The sequence below is a fragment of the Panthera tigris genome, chromosome X (genome assembly GCF_018350195.1).
Source record: "Panthera tigris isolate Pti1 chromosome X, P.tigris_Pti1_mat1.1, whole genome shotgun sequence".
Lineage (NCBI taxonomy): Eukaryota > Metazoa > Chordata > Mammalia > Carnivora > Felidae > Panthera > Panthera tigris.
Genome location: NC_056677.1, coordinates 115,716,902 through 115,733,793, shown reverse-complemented (window position 1 = coordinate 115,733,793; position 16,892 = coordinate 115,716,902).

The window sequence follows — 16,892 nt, the reverse complement described above, 5'->3', positions numbered from 1 at the left end:
TATTTCTAGTAATTTATTTATTTCTTCTAGGTTATCCAGTTCTATAGTATATAATTGTTCATAGTAGTCTTTTATAATCCTTTGTATTTTTATAGCATTAGAAATAATGTTTCCTCTTTTATTTATAATTTTATCTATTTGAGTCCTTTTTCCCCTTAGTCTTGATAAAATATCGTCAATTTTGTTGATCTTTTCAAAAGAGAAAAAAAAGCTCTTAGTTTCATTGAGATTTTCCTTTTTTTAAAAATTTTTTGAATGTTTATTTATTCTTGAGAGAGAGAGCCAGAGCATGAGCGGGGGAGGGGCAGAGAGAGGGAGGGAGACGCAGAATCTGAAGCAGGCTCCAGGCTCTGAGCTGTCAGCACAGAGCCTGACGCGGGGCTCAAACTCACAAACCAAGAAACCATGACCTGAGCCGAAGTTGTCCGCTTAACTGAATGAGCAAACCAGGTGCCTCACACTGATATTTTTCTATTTTCTTTCTAGTCTTTACTTATTTCACTGTAATCTTGATTGTTTCCTTCTTTCTCTCTTCAGGCTTAGTTTGTTCTTTTTGTTTTTGTGTTTGTTTTTATTTTTTTGGTCCTTGAGGTATAAGTTAGGTTGTTTATTTGTGATCTTTCTTCTTTCTTAATATGGGCACATATTGCTATAAACATCCCTCTCCCTCTTTGGTATGTTGTGTTTGTATTTTATGTTTCAAAAATTCTTTAATTTCCCTTTTGATTTCTTCTTTGACCCACTGAATGTTCACAAGTATGTTCTATAATTTCCACATATTTGTGAATTTTTCGATTTTTCTCCCATTATGGTTAGAAAAGATTCTTGGTATGATCTGTCTCCTTAAATCAGTTAAGATTTATTCTGTGGCCTTAAATATACTCTCTCCTGGATAGTATCCCATATGCCTTTAAGAAGACTGAGTATTCTGCTAAGGTTGAATGGAATATTCTGTATGTCCATTAGGTTCATTTTGTCAATACTGTTGTTCAACTCCAGTGTTTCCTTTTTGCTTTTCTATCTGAAAAGTCGATCCATTGTTGAAGGTGAAGTATTGAAGAACCCTACTATTATTATATTGCTGCTAATTCTCCCTTCATATATTTTAATATTTGCTTTATATATGTAGGTGCTCAAATATTGGGTACATACATATCTATAGTTTGTGATATCATCTTGAGATGATTTGATCCTTTTATCTTTATATGATATCCTTCTTTATCTCCTGCAAATTACTTAAAGTCTATTTTGCCTGATATAAGAATAGCCACTCCAGTTCTCTTTTGATTACTATTTGCATGAGTTATTCAACCCTTCACTTTCAGTCTGTGTGCATCCTTAAAGCTGAGTGTTTGTAGGAAGTGTATGGATGGGTCTTCTTTTTTTTTAATTTATTCATATACACTATGTGTTTTGTTTGGGAGAATTTAATCCATCTGCATTTAAAGTAATTATTGATAGGTGAAGACTTATTGCCATTTTGTTACTTGTTGTCTAGCTGTTTTGTAATTACATTGTTCCTTCCTCACTTCTTACTGTCTTCTTTTGTAATTTGATTTTTTTTTTTTGGTTATAGTATGCCCTGATTCCTTTCTTTATATATTTTGTGTATCTATTACAGATTTCTTATTTGTGTTTACCATGAGGCTTAAATAACACAATGTATAATTATAATATTAATTTAAGCTGAAAACAAAAACTTCAAATACTGATATTCTATCCTTTATTTCCCACACACACTTTGTTATTGATGTCACAATTCACATCTTTTTATATTGTGTGTCCATGAACAAATTATTGTAGTTGTGGTTTTTTTTTATACTTCTTTCTTTCCACTTTTATACTAGTGTTGAAAGTGACTTATGCACCATCACTACATTATTAGAGTATTCTGAATTTTATTGCATATTTACCCTTACCAGTAAGTTGTATTATTTCATATGTTTCCATACCACCAATTATTCTTTCAAATGTTTTCATACTACTCTGCAACTGCATCATTTCATATAAAGGGACTTTTGAGTTTTGCAGTCTGTCCATGTGAGTTTTATTTCTGACTTATCAAGTATATGTAATTCCGAGAAGATTTTTTATATTTTCATATAAGTAATTGGCTAGGAAGTATCTCCCTTCCAACTATCCTCTGAGACATTTACTTTCTAGGGGACTGGTTTCAGGAAATGAAGGGAAAATTCTTATCGATAAAATAGAATGGTTTTCATAGGCAGAACACGGTGACATGGAATTTAGGTAGGTATTGTCGGGGATCAGATCTCTCTCAGCCAAGGAGAGCAGGCTGTCTATACCGAAAACTGTGCCATAATTAAGTACTTGGTCTCTAGGAAGAGTACCAGCAAGGGCAAGGATTGTCCATATGATAAAAGTCATAATATGGTTGAATAGAAAAGAATCTTTAGAGGCTGCAAAGCGAATGTGGCAAGGAAAATGTTCAATGTTTCATAGGAAGTGCTATGGAGTACATATATTTCCATCATCAGTTTGCACCTTAATCAAGAAGGGGGTTATTTTCCTACTCAAAGGAGCTAAAAACATTTCTCCAATCACTGTAATTCACCAGAACATCTAAATAAAAGAATTAGCACTGGGTAAGTTTTAGGCTACTGAACGTCAGATTGGAGTGAGACAAATAAAGATTACAAACTGACACAAATAGGAGAGAACCCATTTCCCAGTAGGCAGTAATGCAGACTGCATTTCTTAAAGATACATTACTCAGTTCTCATCACAGTAAGTATACTCTTAATCTTCTTGATCTATTTCACCCTCCCCCACTCAACTCCCCCTGGCAACCACCAGTTTGTTCTCTGTATTTAAGAGCCCGTTTTTCTGTTTGTCCCTTTTTTGTTTGTTCATTTTGCTTCTTAAATTACACATGTGAGTGGAATCATATGGCATTTGTCTTTACCTGACTATTTCATTTAGCATTATACCCTCTAGGTCCATCCATGTTGTTGCAAATGGCAAGATTCCATTCTTTTTTATGGCTAATAGGCCAGTGTGTGTGTGTGTGTGTGTGTGTGTGTGTGTATCTCACCTCTTCTTTCTCCATTTGTCTATCAGTGGATACTTGAGTTTTTTCCATACCTTGACTATTGTTAATAGTGCTTCAATAATCATAGGGGTGCACATATCTTTTCAAATTCATGTGTTTTCTTTGGGTAAATACTTAGGAGTAGAATTACCAGATCATATTGTAACTCTATTTTAATTATTTTTGAGAAACCTCCATACTGTTTTCCACAGTGGCTGCACCAATTTGCATTCCCACCAATAGTGCACAAGGGTTCCTTTTTCTCCACACCCTCACCAACACTTGTCATTTCTTGTCTTTTTGATTCTACTCATTATGACAGGTGTAAGGCAATATCTCATTGCGGTTTTGATTTGTATTTCCCTAATGATTAGTGATGTTGAGCACCTTTTCATGTGTCTATTGGCCATCTGTATGTCTCCTTTGGAAAAATGTCTATTCATGTCCTCTGCCCATTTATTAATCAGGTTACTTGTTTGTTTTTGTTTTGTTTTGTTTTGTTTTTTGGTTTTTGGTTTTTGGTTTTTTTGGTGTTGGGTTGTGTAAGTTCTTTATATTTTTGGGCATCAACTCCTTATCAGAGATATCATTTGCAATCTCTTCTTCCATTCAGTAGGTTGCCTTGTTATTTTGTGGATGGCTTCCTTCATGTGCAAAACCTTTTTATTTTGGAGTAGTCTCAACAGTTATTTTTCCTTTTATTTATTTTGCCTGAGGAAACATATCTAGAAAAACGTCGCTAACGCCAATGTCAAAGAAAATCACTGCCTATGTTTTCTTCTAGTAATTTTGTGGTTTCAAGTCTCACATTTAGGTCTTTAATCCATTTTGTGTTTGGTTTTGTGTTTGGGGTAAGACAGTGGCCCATTTTCATTCTTTTGCATGTCGCCGTCCAGTTTGCTATCTGTATAATGAAGAAGTTGGGGAGCTGCCTTAACAACGCAGCGACAAACATTCTGTATCCAAAGTAAACTTCAATAAAGGTAAACATGTAAGAATTTTCTGCAAAAAAAATAATATGGACCCTGAGTGAAAATGACATGCTAACAGGGACATGCACAGAAATTAACTCCATAAATATTCGTTGAATGAATGAATGAGGAAGAAGTGGGAATATCAGGTGCCATCCATTGGGGGAGTTGAGAAGAGTAGAAAGAAGCAAGGGAAATGAGGTGAGAGGAAATGTAGAGTTCATTTCTTAGGTGCCTAAAAAGACCTCTTTTTAAATTTTTGTGATGTTTAGTTACTTTTGAGAGAGAGAGAGAGTGGGGGAGAGGCAAAGAGGGAGGGAACACAGAATCAGAAGCAGGCTCCAGGCTCGAGCTGTCAACACAGAGCCTGACATGGGGCTCAAACCCAAGAGCCACGAGATCATGACCTGGGCAGAATTTGGAAGCTTAACCGACTGAGCCACCCAGGCACCCCAAAGAAGACCTATTTTTTAAAATTTACTTATGTGCTGGCTGTGGGGCTCGATTTTCCCTCAAAAGACCATACCCTGTGCAGGGCATATAGATTATCTGGTAACAATATTCCATTTGCCCTTTTTATTCAAGTTCTCCAGCAGTATTAAAGGCATGCTTTGTCCTCAAGATCAACTCCATTAGCCCAGACGGAAAGAAACTTGAATAAGCAAAGCAAGTGAGAAAACCTTTTACACATCAGTCAAATCCTACTTACTACTGAGAAAGACCAATTAACCTGTTTCTTTCATTTTTACTAAGAATAAGGGTGGAACTGGTCATCTATCATGAGAAAGCCAATTTTAATAGCATAGCCAGCCAGATTATAAATGGCTTACAATGTACTAGATGGCCTGTTTCTTAAGAGATTGTCCTTAAAATTGTGTATGAATACACTCTTTGACCAAGAGATAATACTTTCAGGAAAGACACACTGACAAATACACGAAAAGATATATACAAGGCTATTCATTGCAGTGGTTATTTATAAAAGCAAAAGGCTGGACACAACCCAAAATGTCCATCAGTGGGATACTGTTTGAATAAATTATATTATTTCATGTAAGGTGAAAAGTGTGCATATTATGCTATATTTAGCTAAGAAAGGTAGAGGGACCTATTTTCATGCCCCAAATCAAAGAAGCTATAAAAGACCACTGAGGCTCTGACCAAAGATAGAAAAATGTGGGCATCAATTATAATAATAATTTTGATGGATTAAAACACATGAAATATGTTTAAATCCATGACTTCATAGTCATTTTTAAAACAATCATTGTTCAACCTTTGGAGGATGCTATGGAATTAATTCACGTGTATTGGCTTATATTTCAAAAAAGACAACATAAACCAAAAACTCAAAAAATGTTTGAGGAAGAAAGGAATAACATAAAGGTTACAGGCATACAAACTGTATTTCTTTGAATATGCCTTCATTTGTAGATTTCACTTTACATAATTATTTTTTAAGTTTTTATTTAAATTCCAGTGAGTTAACATCCAGTGTAGTATTAGTTTCAGGTGTACAATATAATGATTCGACGTTTACATAATTATTTTCACATAATTTTTAAAAGTTAAATCCAAATAATGCAGTCTCTAAAGTTTGAAAGCAAAGTGAAACATATGAGTCCAGCTATGTATCAGGTGGTAGCAAGATAATATGTAGAATTATTTCAAGAGACTTTTAAAAAATTACCCCCAATTTTTTCCAAAACCGTAACAATATATAATTAACCTGAGAAATTACATCTACTATCTTAGTTCTAGATTGTTATTGAGACTGTGGTATGTGTATTGTAGGACAAAGCAGACCAATATGTCAGTGTCCTCGGGAAGTAGAATTTTCAGCGTGAAAGAACGGAGATACAGATCAAAGAGGCTAACTAAAACTTCTGTAATCTTGAATTTGAATATCAGTGTGAACCCATGATGCAATGTGCCTTAGAGAAAAATATTTCCTAGTTCTGTCCTCTAAAATGTCCTAGAAACAGTAATCACCATAATAGCATCAAAGACCCTGAGCATCCAGATTATGGTTTTCAAACAGTATTTCCCACTAAAGGAAAGCAGAGATCCTTGGAAAGATAGATTACAAGTCTGAGAATGAAAGTGAACAAACTGAGTGACCCTGGGAGACACTGTCATACAAGACAGTAAGGAAGCTACCAAAGGTTACTGGGGTTGTGTTGGAAAAACTCAGGTACTCATTGAACAGGTTGCCTCTGGCCAAAGATGGGACAGTTTGAGCCTCAATAAGAATAATCATTTCAATGGATTAAAATATATTTAACCCATATGTTTAAATCCATGTGTTCATAATGACAATAAAGAAACCACTCTGGTATATTTTAAAGGACATCAGGGAGCCAACTCCTTATTCTGAAACAATGAACCACTGACCCTCTCCTTTCCTAAACGAATTGTCTTATTGGGTAAATAGAAGACGAGGAAAAAGTTTCCTTCACAGAAGTGTTCCAGCTAATAGATGAAGAAGAAAAGATAGACTATCACCATTTTGCAGCCTTACTGTAAAACAATTGATATATAATCATCAATGGACGTGGTCATCACAAAAAGACAAACAGCCTAACAAAGTTGAAGATGGCATACTCTATCTACAATTGCACAATTGCACAATCACAGTCCTAGGTTTTTACCAGAGAAGTTCTTGCACAAGAGTACGGCAGACATGTACAAAAATGTTCACAGCGGCACTATTTTGAGAAAAAAACGAATGACAATCTAAATATCCATAAACAGTATAAAGAATACATAGTGGGACAGTCCTTTTTGTGAGCAGCAACTTTATTTTTTTGTTCAATTTTAAATTTCGATTCCAGTATAGTTAGCATACGACGTTATATTAGTTTCAAGTGTGGGTACAATATAGTGATTCAACAAGTCTCATGCTCATCCTGGTATGTGCACTCTTTTATCCCCAGCACCTATTTAACCCATCCCCCCACCCACCTCCCCTCTGGTAACCATCAGTTTGTTCTCTGTAGTTAAGAATCCATTTCTTGGTTTTTTCCTCTCTTCTTTTTTTTCTCCTTTGCTCATTTGTCTTTTTTCCTAAATTCCACATATGAGTGAAATCGTAAGTATTTTTCTTTCTCTGACTGGCTTATTTCACTTAGCATTATACTCTCGAGATCCATCCATGTTGTAAATGGCAAGATTCCATTCTTTTTATAGCTGAGTAATATTCCGTTATATCTATATATATCTGTATATCACCTCTTCTTTATCCATTAATCTACCAATGGATAATTGGGTTGCTTCCATAATTTGGCTATTGTAAATAATGCTGCTATAAACATTAGGGTGCATGTATCCCTTTGAATTAGTGTTTCCATATTTGGGAGGTAAATACTCAATAGCATGATTACTGGATCATAAGATAGTTTCATTTTTAACTTTTTGAGGAACCTCCATACTTTTTTCCATAGTGGCTGCACCAGTTAGCATTCCCACCAATAGTACACAATGGTTCCTTTTTCTCTACATCCTCTCTAAGACTTGTTTCTTGTGTTTTTGATTTTAGCCATTCTGACAGGTGTGAGGCGGAATCTCATTGTGCTTTTGATGTGCATTTTCCTGATGATGAGTGACATTGAGCATCTTTTCGTGTGTCTGTTGGCTGTCTGTATTTCTTCTTTGTAGAAATATCTGTTTATGTCTTCTGCCCTTTTTAACCTGATTATTTGTTTTTTGGGTGTTGAGTGGTATAAGCTTTTTATATATTTTGGATTCTAACGCTTTATCAGATATGTCATTTGCAAATGTCTTCTCCCATTCACTTAGGTTGTCTTTTAGTTGTGTTGGTTGTTTCCTTTGCTGTGCAGAAGCTTTTTATTTTGGCGTAGTCCCAATAATTTGTTTGCTTTTGTTTCCTTTACCTCAGAGGCATACCTAGAAAAAAGTTGCTATATCCAGTGTCAGATAAATTAATAGTAGTGTAGTCTAACAATGAAATACAATATCACAATGAAAATAAATGAACTACAACCATACACAACATAGAATTCAGGAGGGGAAAAAGAAAAACACAGAAGAGTACATTCAATGTGATTCCGTTTACATAAAGGTAAAAAAAAACAAGTCAAATTAAACAACACATTGTTTTAGGATATAGACATTTGTGGTATAATGATCAAGTGATGTAAAAATGTAAGTAATGAAAGTCAGAATAGTATCCCAGGGTGGGTGTTGGGGGCATATGACATTGGGAACATACATTCGAGTGACTTCAAATGCCCTGGTAATTTTTTTATTTCTTAAATTGGATGAAGGTGTATTTGTTTTCATTGAATTATTGTTTAAATAGTGTTTATATACACTATACATTACATATGTGTGTGTGTGTGTGTCCATAAATAGACATATACAAAAGCAGCTTACATAATGGCTCGGATAACATTTGTAGAACAAACATTTGAAAAGGAAAAGAATTTGACTCTAAAAAATTAAGTAAGGTACATAAAAGTAAACAATTAAAGGGAGTTATCATTATGCTGCAATGGAAATACAGTTGTTCAACTTTGAAACACTGTAAGAGTGATTAACTCATGAAATGTTTTTTAAGTCCCTGTGACAGGAACTGTGCCATGTGATGGGCTTCCATTGACAAACAAAACACACAATTTCCGTTCCGTAGTGGGGGAGAGAAACACTGAATAAGTCAATGACCCATAAATGTGTACATACAAACTGCCATGAGGCTATTAGTCTAACAACCAACGTTTACTGAGTAGGTCTGTGCCAGAAACTGTCGTAAAAGATAGACCACCATTTTGCACAGGAGAAAACTCGTGCACATCTATGGTAAGCAACTCCTTGAAGGTCAAATAGCTTATCAGTGGGCACCTGTGCATCAAGCCCAGGCAGTCTGACTGGAGAGCCCAAGCTCCTATGCTATACTGATAGGAAAACACTTGAATTATCAGGAGAACAGTGGGGCTTATTTTCAATTTTATTGGTCAGAGATGGCCTCTCTGAGCACCTGACATTTATGGTTAGAAATACAGCATTAGGAAAAGCTAACTTGATCCCTTGTATGTGTTAAATGATCTTCTAAGTGGTAGGAAGCCTAGAGGGCAGGCCTAGGCCAAAGGAGAATACTGAAGATGAAGGTCATAATGAGAAGCCTTTCTCCTACAGCCCCTTCACTCATTCCCTCAGGCCCCAGGAGAGCGTGTGGCAAAAGGGACTACAACGAAATATTTGGCCAGGGCCTGGCACCAGGGAGCAAAGGAGCAAGAGGGGAGAATCAGTTAGCACCTTAGTTAAAGCAAGTCTCTCTACTCTGGCTGCCCTTTGGGCCACTCTAAGTTTCGAGATGAGGAGATGAGCTCCGGGGCCTTGGGCGGCTGCTTCTCAATACCTTTCTTTATTATTCCTTTGCCTTGCTAAGACCGGCCCCACACTCCTCTCGGGACCAAGCCTATGTTCAATGCCTCGACTCAGGCTACTATTTCAAGGCTGCTGTACCTCAAACAAATGGCAAACCTCTACACTGAGTAAAAAAAAAAAATCGAGTGTGGAAAGATGATTGACCTTGCCCATTAAACAGCATTCCAAGGGTGTGGTGCCGTTTGGCATGACAGCCAGAAAGATATGTCCATAGCAATGTAATCACTATTTGACTTGGAGACAATAGGTTTTGCAAATGCCCAGCAAAACACGCCCCAGGCTAATAAAGACGATGTTTAAGAAAATGCTAGATGATTTTTTTAAATGAGGACAAATTTTGAAATCACACACTATTTGCAGAAAGTGAATGATGGTTCTATTATTGTTTTCATAAGAAAAGACATTCAAAATCGCCTGACTTCAGAGGAAAACACTCTACTGCTCTTAAACCTCATTGAGAAGTAAAATTCTCAGGTGTTTTTGAGGCAGATTTTCAAGAGACTACAAAGTCCAAGGATACTTTGCTTCCTAAGAAGGCTACGGACTTAACCTGAAGAACCAGACAGATAAGGAAAGAGAATCGATTAACCTGATCGCAAACCTTAAACCATAACTAGCGATACAGAGAATGGAACTTTTCAAAAGGGAAAGAAATTCAAATACATGTGACTATGATACATCCAGAACTTCTGGTCACACCAATATCGCAAATTCCAAACCATTGTGGAGAGCCCAGGAAATAATCCATTGAATGGTTCACAAATGTGTTCATTGTTTCGCTGTGAGGATGACGCTGTCAAATGTAAGAAAGAAAATGATAGTGACTTAAGAGTTGGGAATCCTAACAATAGATTTCCTCAACATTCGTCGGGCTAAATGTATTTTCAAAAGCTTTGCTATTTTAAACTTCAGCGAATGGGGTTAAACATATTGGGAAGGGCGGAAGCCTAATGTGGCGGAAAATAGCCCTAGCGATCGCCACTCTACCTCCTTGGAGCCTTGGCCATCCTGAGGCACGCTTCTGGTGACAGTCTTTGTAGATGTTGGATGTTGCGAATGGAGAACGTGTCGTTTTTAAATCAGTTTTGAAGCTGTAACACGGACAGGAGCGTATGACATGACAATAATGAGAAAAGCTGGGCTGAGTTTCATGACAGACAAGGAATTGTGGAGAGTATTGTTAATGAAGAAGCCATTTGCTATGAAACCGGTAGGCCCACTTTGAAAAGGAAGAAGAAACGAGAAAATCGTCAGGGGAAAGTGTAATCCTTTTGGGGAATGTTTGAAGCTTTCTCTGAAACCTCAACAGGAAGCCTTGTTTGAGAATTTGTTTTTGTTTTTGTTTTCCTTTCCCTTAACATTGCGTGTAGCCATTACTCATTCTGTGCCACGCACTTTGTGGGAGCTTCCCTAAGGCTTGGTGGAAATATCTGAAGAAACTACAGAGGAGACTTCAAAATTCAAAGCTAAAAAACTGAAACAGAGAAACCCGGCACTTCTTAGGAAATGAAGGATTACGTCTTAAAGCCTGATTATGCTTCTGTTTAGAACATATAAAATAAAATGTTTCATGCATCTTTTAGTAAACTTTGCACTCGTTTTACAGCATGTTCTTTTTACATTTTATTGATGCTATTTTTAAAATAGATCTTTATACCCTTTAAAAGCTATACTTTATAAAGTATTTTGGATATGTTGACACTTGGGATACCGCTCATATACATTGGAGGGTGAATGTGTTTCAAATGTCATTTTGTTTCAGTCGTGCTGTTCCATTTTTCATATGGACTATTTTAAAGAAACTCTTTGAAAATGTCAAATAATTCCATATCTATATTCCATAATTTAGGGGCACCTGGGTGGCTCAGTCGGTTAAGCGTCCGACTTCAGCTCAGGTCACAATCTCGCGGTCCGTGAGTTCGAGCCCCGCGACAGGCTCTGGGCTGATGGCTCGGAGCCTGGAGCCTGCTTCCGATTCTGTGTCTCCGTCTCTCTCTGCCCCTCCCCCGTTCATGCTCTGTCTCTCTCTGTCTCAAAAATAAATAAAACCTTAAAAAACATTATATTCCATAATTTACTTTGGAATCTCTAAAGTTAATTTTTATATACTCCTATTGTTTCTGTACCTAAGTGACTGTTATAAAATACAAGTTTCTTTTTCTCTTATAGTAATCCCTCATACTGCATTCACCTCTAAGGTAAAAAAAAGATAGCTATGCTCTCTGCCAAAGGACAGTGAGATATATATTATACATATATAATATATATATTTACTGTGTATATATGTATGTGAATTATGACTTGCTATAAATACATATATGCATATGCAAAGATGTTTTTCATTTTACCTATAATAGCAAGGAGGAGCAGAAAGGGTATGCAGGAGGAGGTGAAGGAGAAGGAAAAGAACGAGGAGGAAGAAGAAGATAAGGAGGAAGAGGGGAAGGAGGAGGAGGATGTGGAGGAGGAAGAAGGTAGAAACGAGGAGAAAAGAGGAGCAGAAAAGGCTTTATTAATCAAAAGGGAGCAACTGAGTATATTATATGCCATTTATTCCATGAAATTCTTACAGCTGTGAAATGTATCGAGCAATTTGCCAAAATGCTTAAGACATAATACATAGTATAAAAAGCAGAATGCACAGTTGTATGCCCACAATGCTTACAAGTATCTAAAGAGATACATGCTTGTGGGCATTACTTAGCAGACTATGAAAAAAAAAAAAAAAAGTTGTCGCAGATAATGGGATTGAGAGTGGAAGGGCTTTTTTTTCTTATCCCTTTTCAAAATGTGTTAGCACTGTTATATTGTTTTTGCAATCAAGTAAAAACAAGTGAGAAAATGGATCACTGCAGTTAATTAATCAACATGGCCATGATAAAGAACCAAAGATTTCCCTGAGAATGATCTTTCAGCTAGAAAACAAATCCCGCATTATTTATCATTTGAGGCACGGATCTTTGCACCCACACGCACAGTGTAGTGGCAAGGTAAGGAGTGTGCAGAAAAGAAAAGCAGTCATAAATATGGGCAAACCGTACTGGGAAAGGAAAGCTGCCAAAAGAGGCTTAAGTGTGCATCTTAGGCGTCCCGGCCTGTGCAGCTGGGAAAACAGCATCCGCCTCCAGGCCTCCCATGAAAATGTTATCAGAATTGGGAGCTAGGGTGCGTGGAATATAAAATGAAATAAGTAAGCATCCTCCTTAAAGTGCCTAGACTTTCCTTTCTGTGTGCTAGTTATATCGATGCATGGATCCCCCCAAAATGATCAAACACCTAAAATTTGCATTCGCTGTTTTTCGGCTAACTTCTGAATGTTAGGAATGCAGCACAGGGGGGACTTTTGCACCTGGGTCAGAGAGTGTGTTGTTGACCAGACGCTACCCATTGGTCAGACCTGGAAAAGGCTTACCAGCCCTTTTTTTTCCAGCTACCACTATTCTTAGCCTAATTCCTCTGGCGTCACTGGGGAGAAGGGCCTTCAGAGGGAGAAAAAAAGCTGAGATTTAGAAGCAAGTGATTTCTCACGAAGAAGACACTACAGGGTTGGAGAGAACAGGTAATAATCTTTAACAATGAAATTCTGTTTTGATAAGGCCGAGGGGAGGAGGGGGGCAGCAGGAAGGAATAAATAGGTCATTGTTTTCAGCTTCCCTGAGTCAGCAGCCCTTCCGCCACTCAGGGGAACAGGCCCTGAATACTCATAGGTCAACCCAGCATACGTTGTTTAAATAAAATCTATCAATGCGTTGAGATATGGCCGGTCCTCAAAAACCTGTCTTCCCTACAAAATATCAACATCTCAGCTCCCACCCCTTGGCTACTCTCCATCTCAGCGTCTGCCTTTCCCTGACTAACCACTTTTTGTCAGAGCTGGTACACGGAACCTGTAATCACATCTCCCCCTGAGCTACAAATATTTTTGAAGCCCCAGTCGGACGTAGGGAATACAAACCGTTACAATCGCGAGCTTCCCACTGAGCTTTCGCCCTCCTCATCCACTGGCTTTTTACCTGCGGAAGCCATTGCCCTTAGAGAAAGTCTTCAGTCATTTCTGGTCTGATTACCACACTCCAGTCCCAGCTCCAGAACCTGGTCTGCATCATCCATAACCCGGAATTCTCTGTCAAGAGGAGTCTCCCCCCCTCCTGACTAGGGGCATTGGATCCCATCACCAACATCTCCCCCCTCCACGCACACACACTGTGTCTGAACCGCAAACGCCCGTGTGAAAAATCACAACCTCCAACACATTTCTAGATCTACCACACAGGTCGACGCCGTGTCTGAGTCACTGAACCGGGTCATCAAAGCATGAATTAGGCTGTAAATCACCGTTGGAATCAAAGGAAGGGAAAGACCGGTGGACATGACACTAAGTGAAATGAGCCAGACTCGTAAAGACAAATACCGCGTGACCTCACTCATACGTGGAATCTAAAAACATCATAGAGACAGAGTAGGATGGCGGTTGTCAGGGGCTGAGAGAAGCGGAAAGGGGGAGGTGTTGGTCAAAAGGTACAAGGTTACAGTGATAAGATGGATGAGTTCTGGAGATCTAATGTATTGTAACTGTAATTAATAATACTGTATCGAAATATGCTCGAAATTTGCTAAGAGAGCTTTGTTTAACAACCATCTTTTTCACATGTTGGAAACACTTCTCCACAGGCACGAGAAAACGGGCAGCGCATCCATTCACTAACATAACAGTGTCAAGAGGGTTGACCTTAAGTGTTTTCACTATTTTAAAAAACCATTAACTATGTGAGATGACGGATATGTTCATTCGCTTGATTATGGTAATCGCTTCACTACGTATACACCTATCAAAACATCACTCTTATGCACCTTAAATATATACAACTTTTACCTGTTAATTATACCTCGGGAAAAATGTGAAAATAGAGGAAATTAGGAAGAGGGCAGGATAAAAGTGGGTGCTTTTACAGTGTAGTCTTGGAAGAGAAAGAGAAAGACTTCAAATGGCACTCATTGATCTGTCGGTGGGGACAACGCATCCAGTGCCTGATGGAGACAGTGGGAAGTTTTCATGGGTCAAACCGAGGCTCGCTCTCCGGAGAAATGAAGAGGAACACAAAAGACAACCAGTAGGCAAACATAAGGAGTTTTTTTTAGAAATCTACCCACCAAGAATATTTTTTTAAGTAGTTTTATTTTGAGAGAGAGAGAGAGAGAGAGAGAAAGCAAGCGAGCAGGAGAGGGGTAGAGAGGGAAACAGAGAATCCCACGCAGGCTCTGCGCTGTCAGCACAGAGCCCGATGTGGGGCCAGAACTCACCAACTGTGAGATCACGACCTGAGCCGAAACGACCAGTCACATGCTTAACCCACTGAGCCACCCAGGCGCCCCTGCCCACCAAGAATAAGAAGTAGTTTTCTCAAGTGCTTTCGTCCAACAACTAACATTGCTTTACATGCGTCAAGGATTTAATGACCATGACACCCTATGAGATATAGGTATAAGATTATACCGATATAATATAAGATATCTTATATATATATATATATATATATATATAAGATATATATATAGCTTATATATATATATATATAAGATTATATCTGCACTGAAAGATGAGGGAAGTGAGGCACAAGTGCATGCTTTTCACTATTCCACTATACTCTGGGTCAGGACACTGCAAAGTTCTTCTGGAAAGCCAAGTAATAAACATATTTGGCATTGCAGGCCACATACTGTCTCTGTCTCAACTACTCACCTCTGCCATTGCAGTGTAAAAGCAGAAACAGACAATATGCGATGTTCCGTGTTCCAATAAAACTTCCTTTGCCAGGAAAGTAAGTAAAAGCTGCAGGGCAGATCTGGCCTTAGGGCCATCGTTTGTAGATCTCTGATCTGTATTTCCAAAGCCACAGGAGGACTTGGTCAGAGCCAGGTAGCAGCGGAACACAAACCTGTTGCTTGTATATAATGGGATTTTTCGCTTTCTGTCAGGTGTTTTGGTCTTGTGAGTCTGCATCACTGAGAGAAACATGTCTATATTTTTGGGATTTAAGTTTAGAAGCTTCAGCATAGACTGTGTATAAATTGACTTTCTCCTACATCCCAGGTTCTGTAGTTACCATTGGAAGTGCCCTAATCAGGAACGCATACTCCCTTGGGGCGCCGGGGTGGCTCCGTCAGTTAAGCATCCAACTTGGGCTCAGGTCATGATCTACGGTTTGTGGGTTCAAGACCCGCGTCGGGCTCTTGTGCTGACAGCTCGGAGCCTGGAGCCTGAAGTGGATTCTCTCTCCCTCTCTCTCTCTCTCTCTCTCTGCCTCTCCCCCACTGGCGCTCTGTCTCTGTCTCAGAAGTAAGTAAATATCAAAAAACAAATTTTACCAAAAGGAATACATACTCCAGAGTTGCTTAGTCAGCATCTGAAGGACCCTATTTCAGAGGCCCTCACGCCCTAGGGGCTTGGGTACTTGGCCTGAGGATAAGTGGTTGTCGAGAAAGCATTTACCTCAAGCTTTTTCCAAAAGAGATTGAACAATCTGTCAAAGCCAGCAGCTTTATACATTCAAAGTAACACCCTAGATCTAGAACTCTGTTCATTGCGTTGCCACTAAATGGGGAATTCTGTCACCCGAGCCTATGAACCTGATCTCTGACTCTGCCTTCATGTGCTCTCATTATAACATACCACGTGGTAGCAAGGTTAGAGGGGAGGGGATACGTAACTCCCACGCACCTTAAATTTGCTGCAGCTATTCAGATCTACCAAGAAACCCTAACAATTGTTTGACCGACAGGTTGGCTTACGTCAGGTCACACAGATGAGTCCATTTGTTATCGAAAGGATCTTTTGTGCAAATTGTTTTATTCAGTGCCTGGTGGGCACCAAACACACAGAAAACAAGAACCCTATTCTTCAGGAAATCATAGTTTGGTATTGTAGGGAAAAGAAAATGTAGTGAGTGTATTTTAATATTTTCTAAGGATTGCTATTTTCAGACGTTGCATTAGCTTTTAACTCAATTTATAAAGCATTTATCAGCCACATTGATATACATGCATTTTTACCAATCTTGTTTTACAGCCGAGGAAACTGGAAAATGAAAAATTACAAATACAGCTCAACAAAAATCTGGTATTTCCCTAAAGCCTTCAAGTACTTATTAGTAAGAATGATTAAAGAGGTAAGTGGGAGGGCATACAGAGGATTTCGAGCAAGTTGTAGTTGAATGGCAGAATAGAGAATTAATTCAAAGAGCAAGATTCTTATCCAAATTGAGCTTGAATTCCCTACTACATAACCCATCACGAACAAAAATGTGTTCAAACGCATTGAGTCAATTCTCTCCAAAGAAAATCCACTCAAGTCCAGAGCTCAAGCTGTAAACATCTGAGCTGCCATGATAAGTCAGTCTCCTGAGATCTCTGCACAAGTATACACATCTGGCTTTCATGTGGCACATATTGAAACCAGAAAGTGA